Raw genomic sequence first — 10,000 nt, 5'->3', positions numbered from 1 at the left:
GGAGGGAGGGAGGTAAAGAAAGGCAAAAGGAAGGGAAAGAAGGGAGGGAGGCAAGCAGGAAGGCATGGAGAGAGAGAGAGAGAGAGAGAGAGAGAGAGAGAGAGAGAGAGAGAGAGAGAGAGAGAGAGAGAGAGAGAGCAAGGACGTTTGGTAGTCACGGTCGGGTAATCTACAACGGACACGAACACACACACACACACACACACACACACACAGATGGATAGAGAGGTAATGACAGCAGGCGGCGTTAAGCCAATACATTAATGAAGCACATGACAGGACGGGAACTGTTATGTGTTGCCCTAATTGCTGCGGCTTCACTTGTATAACATATTACCAAGGCATTACACCTGCAGTATGGTAGTAGTGGTAATAGTAGCAATGATGATAGCAATAATAGCGATAATAATGATACTACTACTACTACTACTACTAATAATAATAATAATAATAATAATATTAAGAAGAAAATATGATGATGAAGAAAAGCACAAGAACAAGAACAACAATAATGATGATCGTGATGAAGATAGCAATAATAACAATAATAATAATGATAATGATAATAATAATAATAATAATAATAATAATAACAAAACAAAATTAATAATACGATAGTAGCAGCAGTAGCAGCAGCAGCAGCAGCAGCAGCAGCAGCAGTAGTAGTAGTAGTTTAACTATGAGCAGGAAAATATTACTTCTATCAGTGGTAATATCATTACTACTACTACTACTACTACTTTTATCGTGTGTGTGTGTGTGTGTGTTATCAGGAAGCGTTGGAGTGATCAATCGACCGTTCGCTTGTTGGTTCGTCCCTGGGCGGGGCGAGGATGCGAGGCAGGGGCTGGATGGTGGTGATGAGGGAGAGAGGGGCTGGGTAACCTAGGCTACCTCACTCACACACACACACACGTCCAGCTGCTCTCATCTCCCCCTTCCAACCGTCACCCAAAGTTGCCCATTTTTATATTTATTCCCGCCCTGTCCTTCCTGTCTCTCCCCTTCGTCCCTTTAACAATTCAATACATTCACTACTTCAACGTTTAAAGGACACAGCGAAAAAAAAAAAAAAATCAACAAAGGCGAATGAACGATGAAACACATTGCAGGAACAGTGTAGGACAGTAAGATTTGGACGCATTCTCTGAAGTTGTAGATATAATAGGGGAAAAAATTGTCGAGTCACGATACCAAAGCTGAAGGAAATAGAAAAGTTTTAGTCCCTCAATCTGGAAGAGAGATTTAGTTGACTGAGCAAGAGAAAAGGTGTGAAAAGTTAGTTAGCCAATTCGGAGGAAAGATACCAAAGCTGGAGAAAAAAGACGAGATTTACTCATCCGAACTAAAAGAAAGATTTGATTGAGCTGGAGAAAAGGTGTGATAAATTAGTCAAAGTTGGAGGAAAGACAATGTGAGGAGACATGTTTCTGGCGTATGAATGCTTAATAAAATGAGTCTAGATGTAGAATTGTGCAAGCAATACAAACCCAACACCAGAAGGAGACAGCAAGAAGCATAGCAAGACAACAGGAGATAAGTGTGTGTAGAAATACAGCTTTCCAAACAGAACAATAGACCAGTGGAATGCATTACCAGTGTGTCTCTGTGTGTGTGTGTGTGTGTGTGTGTGTGTGTGTGTGTGTGTGTGCAAAGTTACCATACAATTCAAGATTCAAAGGCTATGAGACAGAACATTCCTCTTAATTCAGACAGAGCATCACGAACTTGGCTCATTCCTGTAAAACAAACTGATAAAAACTAAGGAAGGAAAGAAGGAAGGAAGCAGTGGCGGCGACCTTGTCTTTGCAGGGAACAAACACAATTAATCTCCCTTCTTCGTTGACTTGGAGATTAATAGCTGATAAAAGGTCGAGACTGAACGTGTTTGGAAGCCCCCCCCCCTCTCTCTCTCTGAGCAGCTGCGCCTCGTCGGGTAGTTATAAATCATGTCTTGCCCTTTTGTTCTTTTCTTTCCCAATAACCGTAATGCAAATTAAGTATGTCACCATCAGTGTGTGTGTGTGTGTGTGTGTGTGTGTGTGTGTGTGTGTGTGTGTGTGTGTGTGTGTTTCATTTCTTTCTTTAAATGGGAGCTATAATTGTGTCTCCACATTAAGACTACGGACTGGTTTTTCTACAGATATTAGGCACTGGATCCTCAACGGCCTTCTTGCATTCCTTTAACACCCTGGGACACATTCCATTAGGCTCTAGAGATTTAAACTTGTTCGGTCTATTAACCTTTTCTCTCCTTTGTAACGGAAATGTCTGCCTAATCACTATCCTCTTCTCTTAAAAATACGTCCCGTCCTTGGAATTACTTGCATGTTCTCCCTAATGAAAGCTTACTGAAATAAATTAGGTTTGTATTCCTTCCTTCCCCAGAGGCCTTGAATTCCTTATATGTCTTCCGTGTGCTAATTCTTCATTCATCGTTCTGTATACATGAAAAAAGTAAATAAACAAATAATTCCCTTTGGGTCGCTCTATATCCAGCAGGCTTCCTTAAATCTCCGTTAATCCTTTCTATTCCCCATTAAAACTACCGAACTTCTTGGCTGAGGGATTATACCGAACCCTTAAAATCTTACTCTCCTTTCTTATCGTAAACATACCGTTTTGTGTTCATTTCTATTATTGTTAACTTTCAAACGGACAAACAGCTGAGTAACACACTTGGGAACCTTCAAAAGCTCTTCTCTACTCTTCTTTCAGGTTAATTTGATCCTGCCTGACTACCACAACAGTCTCTTTCTTTGCATGTAATGTAGTGAACCGTCTAAGCGAAATGAAGATCGTATTGTCACCAGTATCTATTCCCCCGCGACGTCAGCCCTGCCAAGCTCCACTCCAACTCCTAAAATGGGTGCGTCCTTCCAGCCTCTTCCCCCGCGCAGTGTGTATATCCAAGTAGTGGGCGTCTCATGGTATGCCGAGAATGACTTCTGCCCTGCCCATATCTTAACGAGACCTTGGACAAAGTGTGTGGAGCTTGCTGGCATTTCCATTGCTAGACACGGGGAAACAGCCCAGCGCATCATGTAAACGGGAAGTTTTTGGGGAAGGAACGAAGAGGCGGAGATGCGATGTAAGGGGCATGAGAGACTCCCCGCGCTGCCTGGCGTACGACTCACTAGGTATTCCTGTTTCTACCTCCTCTGCTACTCTTCAACTTCCCCTATCATGACCTCTCACATTATGCCCTATTTCCTGAAAGTCTCGGTACACTCCATCAGCGGTTCAAGCTGAAATATATGCATTTATGTAAACTTTTAATGAGTTTCTGGTGGGTATGACCAGAGATGGGAGTGAGGGCGGGTTTACCAGCTTGGCATCTCCAGGTTTCTTCACATCCCCGCCCCTGTCTGGCAGCTCAGCCCCTCACTAGTGGTTAGCTGTGGCTGGTTGGCTGACTGGATGCTGCCACGCCAGAACCCACAACCTACAGTACACACACACACACACACACACACACACACACACACACACACACACACAGCTTCCTCTCAAAAATAACATATCAGAAATGGACTACATAGAGAAGGTGAAAGAGGATAAGAGAGTACAGAAAAAAAAGATGAAGAGAAAAGATCGTGAATACTACGACTAAACGGAGAGAGAGAGAGAGAGAGAGAGAGAGAGAGAGAGAGAGAGAGAGAGAGAGAGAGAGAGAATAAACGTTTAAAAGAACATCCATAGGCCTCTTTATAATGGCATCTTGTAAGCCTAAAATTAAGCTTGAACCAACCAACTCATTTAGGCATATGAAGAGGGAATGCGCTCTCTCTCTCTCTCTCTCTGGAAGGAGCAGTTTACTTCGTGGTGGCAACAAAAAAGTTTCGAACCATGAGAGAGAGAGAGAGAGAGAGAGAGAGAGAGAGAGAGAGAGAGAGAGAGAGAGAGAGGGGATAAGGAGATGAATACTCAAGGGAAGGGAAGGGAAGGGAAGAGAAGGGGAGGGGAGGGAATAGATAGGAAGAGAAGGAAGCAAAAAATCGAGGAAAATGAGAGGGAGGGAGGAAGCAGATGGACAAGAGGCTCAGTGGGAGGGGAGAAAAGAGGAAACACGGAGAATAAATAATTATGGAGAGGAGGAAGAAAAGGGAAGGGAAGAAGAGAGAAAACGAGGCAGGGAAGGAGAGAAAAGTGAGGCTGCTTAAGAGGCACAAGATAGAGCAGGAGGAGGAGGAGGAGGAGATAAGAAAGTGAAGGAATGTAAATGAGAAGAGGAAGTGAAAGGTGATTATACGTCGAAGATAATAAGAAAAATAGGAATTAAGACGAAAGGAAGAAGGAAAGAAGGAAATAAGGAAGAAAGACAGGAAATAAATATCTGAAAGCAAAGGAAGAAAATAGAAAATGCGTAAAAAAGGGAGGGAGGAAAGGAAGGAAAGAAACTGAACTGAGACAAATCAATAGATATAATAAGAAAATTATGAAAGGAAGGAACGCAGGAAAGAGGAGGAGGAGGAGGAGGAGGAGGAGGAGGAGGAGGAGGAGGAGGAGGAGGAGGAGGAATGATAAAGCATTTAACAGAGGGACAGATAAGGTAAGCGTAGGAAGAAAGGAGGGAGGGAGAGATGGAATGATGCTGCAGAAAAAGGGACGGAGAGAGAGAGAGAGAGAGAGAGAGAGAGAGAGAGAGAGAGAGAGAGAGCAAAAGGAAGGTGAAAACTACCAGGACATTCTCTCTCTCTCTCTCTCTCTCTCTCTCTCTCTCTCTCTCTGAGTAATTTAACCATAGCCACAGTTCAACACATTGGTTAACACACACACACACACACACACACACACACAAAAAAAAAAAAAAAAAAAAAAATGCCTCAGTGATTTAATAAACTTGTGAAGTGGGAATGATTAGTTATTCTCTCTCTCTCTCTCTCTCTCTCTCTCTCTGCCAATCATCCAGTGAAATGGCTAATTATCAAACCAGGTCATCCAGACAAGGTGAGCCATAAAAACTGTAATAATAATTGAGCAAAAAAACATCACAAAGAAAGATTACACGTGAAATAAAAAGAAGGGTTTGATAGTTAAGTAAATGAATAAACAAATCAATAACAAAGACGTTGAATAAATAAATAAGAATAACAAAGCAAGCAGAAACGAGCAGCTAATTAAAATAAACACATGAACACCTTCAATCAATACTGGGACACATTTTTACCTGAAGACTTGTGTACGATCAGACCATTTTATTGACATTAGGAAGGGTCTATGGAAGTCAGAAGGTTAATGGTCCAGAGTCTTCACTATTTTAATCCCCACTTACATTTGTGAAGCTGTATAAAATCAAATAGTAAGCAGAACGAATATGGAAACGCGTCAATGTCTTCAATCTATAATACGTAACAAGATCTAACTGATATATGAGATTTAAACCATCAAATGAATATAAGTAGACTGAACAAGTTGACAAATAAACAATAAATAGAAAGAATAACTGAGTAAATAGGTAAACAAACAGACAAACAACTTAACAGAACAACAACAACAGTAACAGCTCGTAATAAGGTCTCTCTTTAAAGGGAACAACAACAGCAAAACAACAACAACAATAACAGCAAATGAAGTGTCATGTGTTGAAACTAATCTCTCTCTCTCTCTCTCTCTCTTTTATTAATCACATCTCTGCGTAACGTGAACGAGAAATGTGGAGCCAAAATATGAAAAACTTGTGTTGTTAGAGAGGATGCAGTGTTGTAGTGCTGGTAGTAGTGAATAGTGTTGCAGTGTTGGGAGAGCGAAGTGTTGTAGTAGTGTATAGTGTTGCAGTGTTGAGATAGTGAAGTGTTGTAGTGTTCGTAGTAGTGTTGGAAGAGTGAAGTGTTGTAATGTTGTGGTAGAGTATAGTGTTGCAGTGTTGGGATAGTGAAGTGTTGTAGTGTTCGTAGTAGTGTTGAGAGAGAGTGAAGAGTTATAGGAGTGTTGTGTTGTGTTGTAGTGTTGTCCGGGTTATCGCTGTTACCCTCACCACTCACGTCCCTCTGTTGGCTCAGCATTATCCGTACCTTGCTGTCTCATATTACTACCAACCTACCTACTGGGGTCTAGTGTTTCTCTCTCTCTCTCTCTCTCTCTCTCTCTCTCTCTCTCTCTCTCTCTCTGGATTGTTCGATCTGTGTTTTAATCCAGTGTTTCCAAGTAAGTGACAAACTGATTAGCTTTCTAACTACATAAATGATTGACTGAATGAATGATTGCTTGACTTTCTAAACCGAATTCACTAAATGACTGACTAACTGGCTTTCTAAATAACTGACTGATTAACTAACTTTCTAAATGAAGAGTTGACGGTCTGACTGAATGACTGCCTAGCTTCCTGACTAACTGACTAACTAGGTTTTTTAGTAACTGACTTGACTAATGATCTTCCTTAGTAACTGCCTGGCTGACTAGCTCTCTAACTAAATAATTAACTACAAAAACTGTGACTAACTGTCTTTTTGAGTAACTAACTGATTTACTAACTTTCTAACCAAATAGCCGACTGATTGGCTTTCTAACAATCTAACTAAATAGGTGACTGACTCAATGACTAACTTTCTAACTAAATGACTTACTCACAAACTGATTCACTGACTGACTGACTTTCTAACTAACTGGCAAACTAGCAAACTAACCTAAAACTTTCTATCTAACTAAACATGGACATGAGAGAGAGAGAGAGAGAGAGAGAGAGAGAGAGAGAGAGAGAGAGAGAGAGAGAGAGAGAGAGAGAGAGCGTGGTAAGATAAGGTAGAGTAAGGTGGTTAGGTAAGAGACAGGAGGACTATAAGGAATGTGAAGTTAAGTCAGGCAAGGTAAAGGAAGATTAAGGAATTTGAGGGTAGAGTAAGGTGGGAGTTAAATAAGGCAAGGAAAAGTATGGTCAGGTAAGGATTCAATAAATTTAAGTACGTATGGTTAAGTATAGTAAGCTTAGGTCAAAGATTTATACACAAACACATATATATTCATGCATAGACACTTCAAATATACACAACCATCATCATAACCACCACCACCACAACAACCAAACTTCCCCTTTTTCTTTCATCAACTATTTATCAACCAGCATATTCTAATCCCTTTCACAACAACAACACACTAACACACACACCTATTTTTCCATAACACCAGAATGCTCTTACTACTGTTTGTACTTCTTTTATATTCCTTTGTGTTCCTCCTCCAGTACCACCACTACCCCTACACCTGCTCTTCCTCTTGCTCCTGCTCCTCCTCCTCCTCCTCCTCGTCCCCCCAACACTTTCTACCTGCCCAGACAGGCACGAGAGAAGGAGAAACTTGGTGGTGCTTAAATTCTGAACTAGCTTGGCACAACCCTGCGATGAGAGTGAGGATGGCACGAGACAGGAATAGGATGAGAGAGAGAGGAGCAGGAGAGAATGGGATTGACATGGAAGGCAATAGGGAAGAGAAAGGGGCACGTGTTTCCCTGGTGGTGACTGGTGATGGTGGTATTAGGCAAGAATTGGGGTAGAATATGAATGAATAGGATAAGGTATGATGGTGACAAAAGCGAATAAGGGAGATTATAGCAGATGGAAGGTAAAGGAAGGGTATATGAATAAGAAAGGATGGAATAATTGAAGCTGGAGAGGAAAAGAGAGAGAGGGATAACTACCATGATAAATGAAAAAGGGAAGGAAAATATGTAAAAGAGCGAGTGAAAGAAGTAAGACACAGTAATGAGTTGTAGTATTATAAACACTGATCAAGGATAATAATAGTGTTGGACATGGTAATATATTTTCATGTGGTTATGTATTAGTGTGTCTAATATCTACAAAAGAAAAAAAATATATAGGACCACTTTCTTTATTACTATTACTATTACTATACATCAGATTAGTATTTTTCTACATATATTATAAGCTTCACTATTCTTCTATCTTTTTGTTTCTATCTCCATGTATTACCTTCGTCTATTCACTCATTCATTACTATTATTGTTGCTGGCGGTGTGACTATCATCATTCTTACGCTGTTTATCTACTTATGCCTCAGAACGCAAGAAAATACTATCATTATCATCATTACTTTTATTCCTTAGTAGTAGTAGTAGTAGTAGTAGTAGTAGTAGTAGTAGTAGTAGTAGTAGTAGTAGTAGCAGCAGTAATGTTAATATTCTTGTTATAGTTGTTATTATTTCCAGCACGGGGCAGCATTAGTGTATCAGTACTAGGGAACATCAGCGTCCAGGCAATGAGGCAGAGATGGTGGTGGTGGTGGTGGCGACCCTGATGGGCAGCGATGCACGGAGATCGGGGCACAGGGAAAGGAGAAGCAGATAGATTGAGGCAAAGATGAGAGAGAGAGTGGACGTGGATGATGATGATAATGTTAATGGTAGTGGTGGTGGTAGTAGTAGTAGTAGTAGTAGTAGTAGTAGTAGTAGTAGTAGTAGTAGTTGTTGTTGTTGAGGTAAAAATAAATAGTAAAAACAAATACATGAGAGAGAGAGAGAGAGAGAGAGAGAGAGAGAGAGAGAGAGAGAGAGAGAGAGAGATCAAAATAGCAATAAAAAAAAAATCCATCATGAGAAGTTAGCGGGATGTGGTTTACGGAAAAATTAACCACAACTCCACCTATCCTCCACCTTGCCTTGGCCTCCACCCATTGTCCCTCATGCTCCACCCATCACCTATCCACTCCTCAGCCTTCATGCCTATTCCTTTCATCCTCCACCCATTTACCACTCATCTTTTACCCATTATCCTTCACCTTATATGCATTACCTCTTATCCTACACTCACATTCATTCTCCACCCATTTTCCATCCACTTCCCCTCCACCCTGCCAGGCCCTTATGGATGTTGTTTTATAAAGCGGCTGTCATGGTAGGTCTACTAAATTCGTGACTTTCTTTGTGTTCTTTGGTGTCTTGAACTTTCTTTTCATTTTGGTGATACAGTGTGTCTCAGTCTGAATGGTGTCCCAGGGAATGCGTGGTTGTCAGATCTTGAGGCAAACCGTGAGCTATCCTTGTAATAAGTGTATGGATCAACAGAAACCAAGTATTATTCACATCAAATCAATGACGTTATCAATAAACTATAATATGTTTGAAATCCAGGAGCCATTTTACAGTAGAGACTATAGCTGTTGTGCTGTTTCGTGTTGCTAAGATCGTTTCCTGCCTTTATTTTTGTGTTGATCATGTTCATTTTGTTGTTTCATTGTCTCTAAAGCTTGTTGATTGTTGTGTCAGCATGTAAGATTGAGACAAATTCCCTTCACAGTGATTGGTTATTAAGATTCACACTTGTAATTAGCTTCAAATTAACGACAAACATGGAATATCTATTAATATAAGATAAAACAGGTACATTATTCGCTTAACTACTAAACTACTACTATTACAATTCTACAAACTGCAATAGTCCATTCCTTACCGTCAAGTGAAGAAGGGAAGTGCTGTCTATCTTTTCTTCCTCTCTTCTCTTGCATCGAAATCCCTTTTCAGACGAGGCACTTCTTTACAAGCTTTCCCCTCAGCGCCTGGTAATCCACTCCGCCTCCCACCACTAGCCATGCACTATCTGTTTCCCGAGGGACAGTAATGATGCACTAATTTCCTTGCCATTCACTGTAATAACGCCACTCTCACATACCAGCGCTGTAACAGGACATATAATCCCTCTCTTCGCATGCTCTATAACAACTAGTGGCTCTCAGCTGGGCCTCGCGGTGTCTTGCTGCCGACCGCCCTCACCTCTGGAAAACTTGTCGTACAATATTTACATGACCTATAACTAACGAAATACTAACTTGAATATACCCCAGAGCCTTATACATTCTTTCTATTAACTTATTTAAAGCGTAAAATGTCTAGTTAATGACTCAGTTAATCTTCAGTATTGTAGAATATAGAATAACACGTGATGCTTTATCTGGCAACACAATAGAGAAAACGAGAGAAAACGAAATCTTTTACTCATAACTAATATTTCTGTTCACAACTCCAGCATTCACCTACAATATACGCGTC

At 40.7% G+C, this 10,000-nt stretch overlaps 1 protein-coding gene across 2 annotated transcripts in view; it reads right to left on the bottom strand.

Annotated features, from left to right (window-relative positions):
* Positions 1-9,660, bottom strand: part of LOC123502714 — a 42,588-nt gene extending 32,928 nt beyond the window's left edge. For both annotated transcript variants that reach the window (XM_045251936.1, XM_045251937.1), the window contains exon 1: positions 9,405-9,660. The gene's annotated coding sequence lies outside the window, so the exon portion shown is untranslated. The remainder of the gene's footprint in view (positions 1-9,404) is intronic.
* Between the last annotated feature and the right edge of the window lie 340 nt (positions 9,661-10,000).

Source organism: Portunus trituberculatus, chromosome 12, assembly GCF_017591435.1.
Source record: "Portunus trituberculatus isolate SZX2019 chromosome 12, ASM1759143v1, whole genome shotgun sequence".
Taxonomy (NCBI): domain Eukaryota; kingdom Metazoa; phylum Arthropoda; class Malacostraca; order Decapoda; family Portunidae; genus Portunus; species Portunus trituberculatus.
This window is presented reverse-complemented; position numbering and strand designations above follow the sequence as displayed.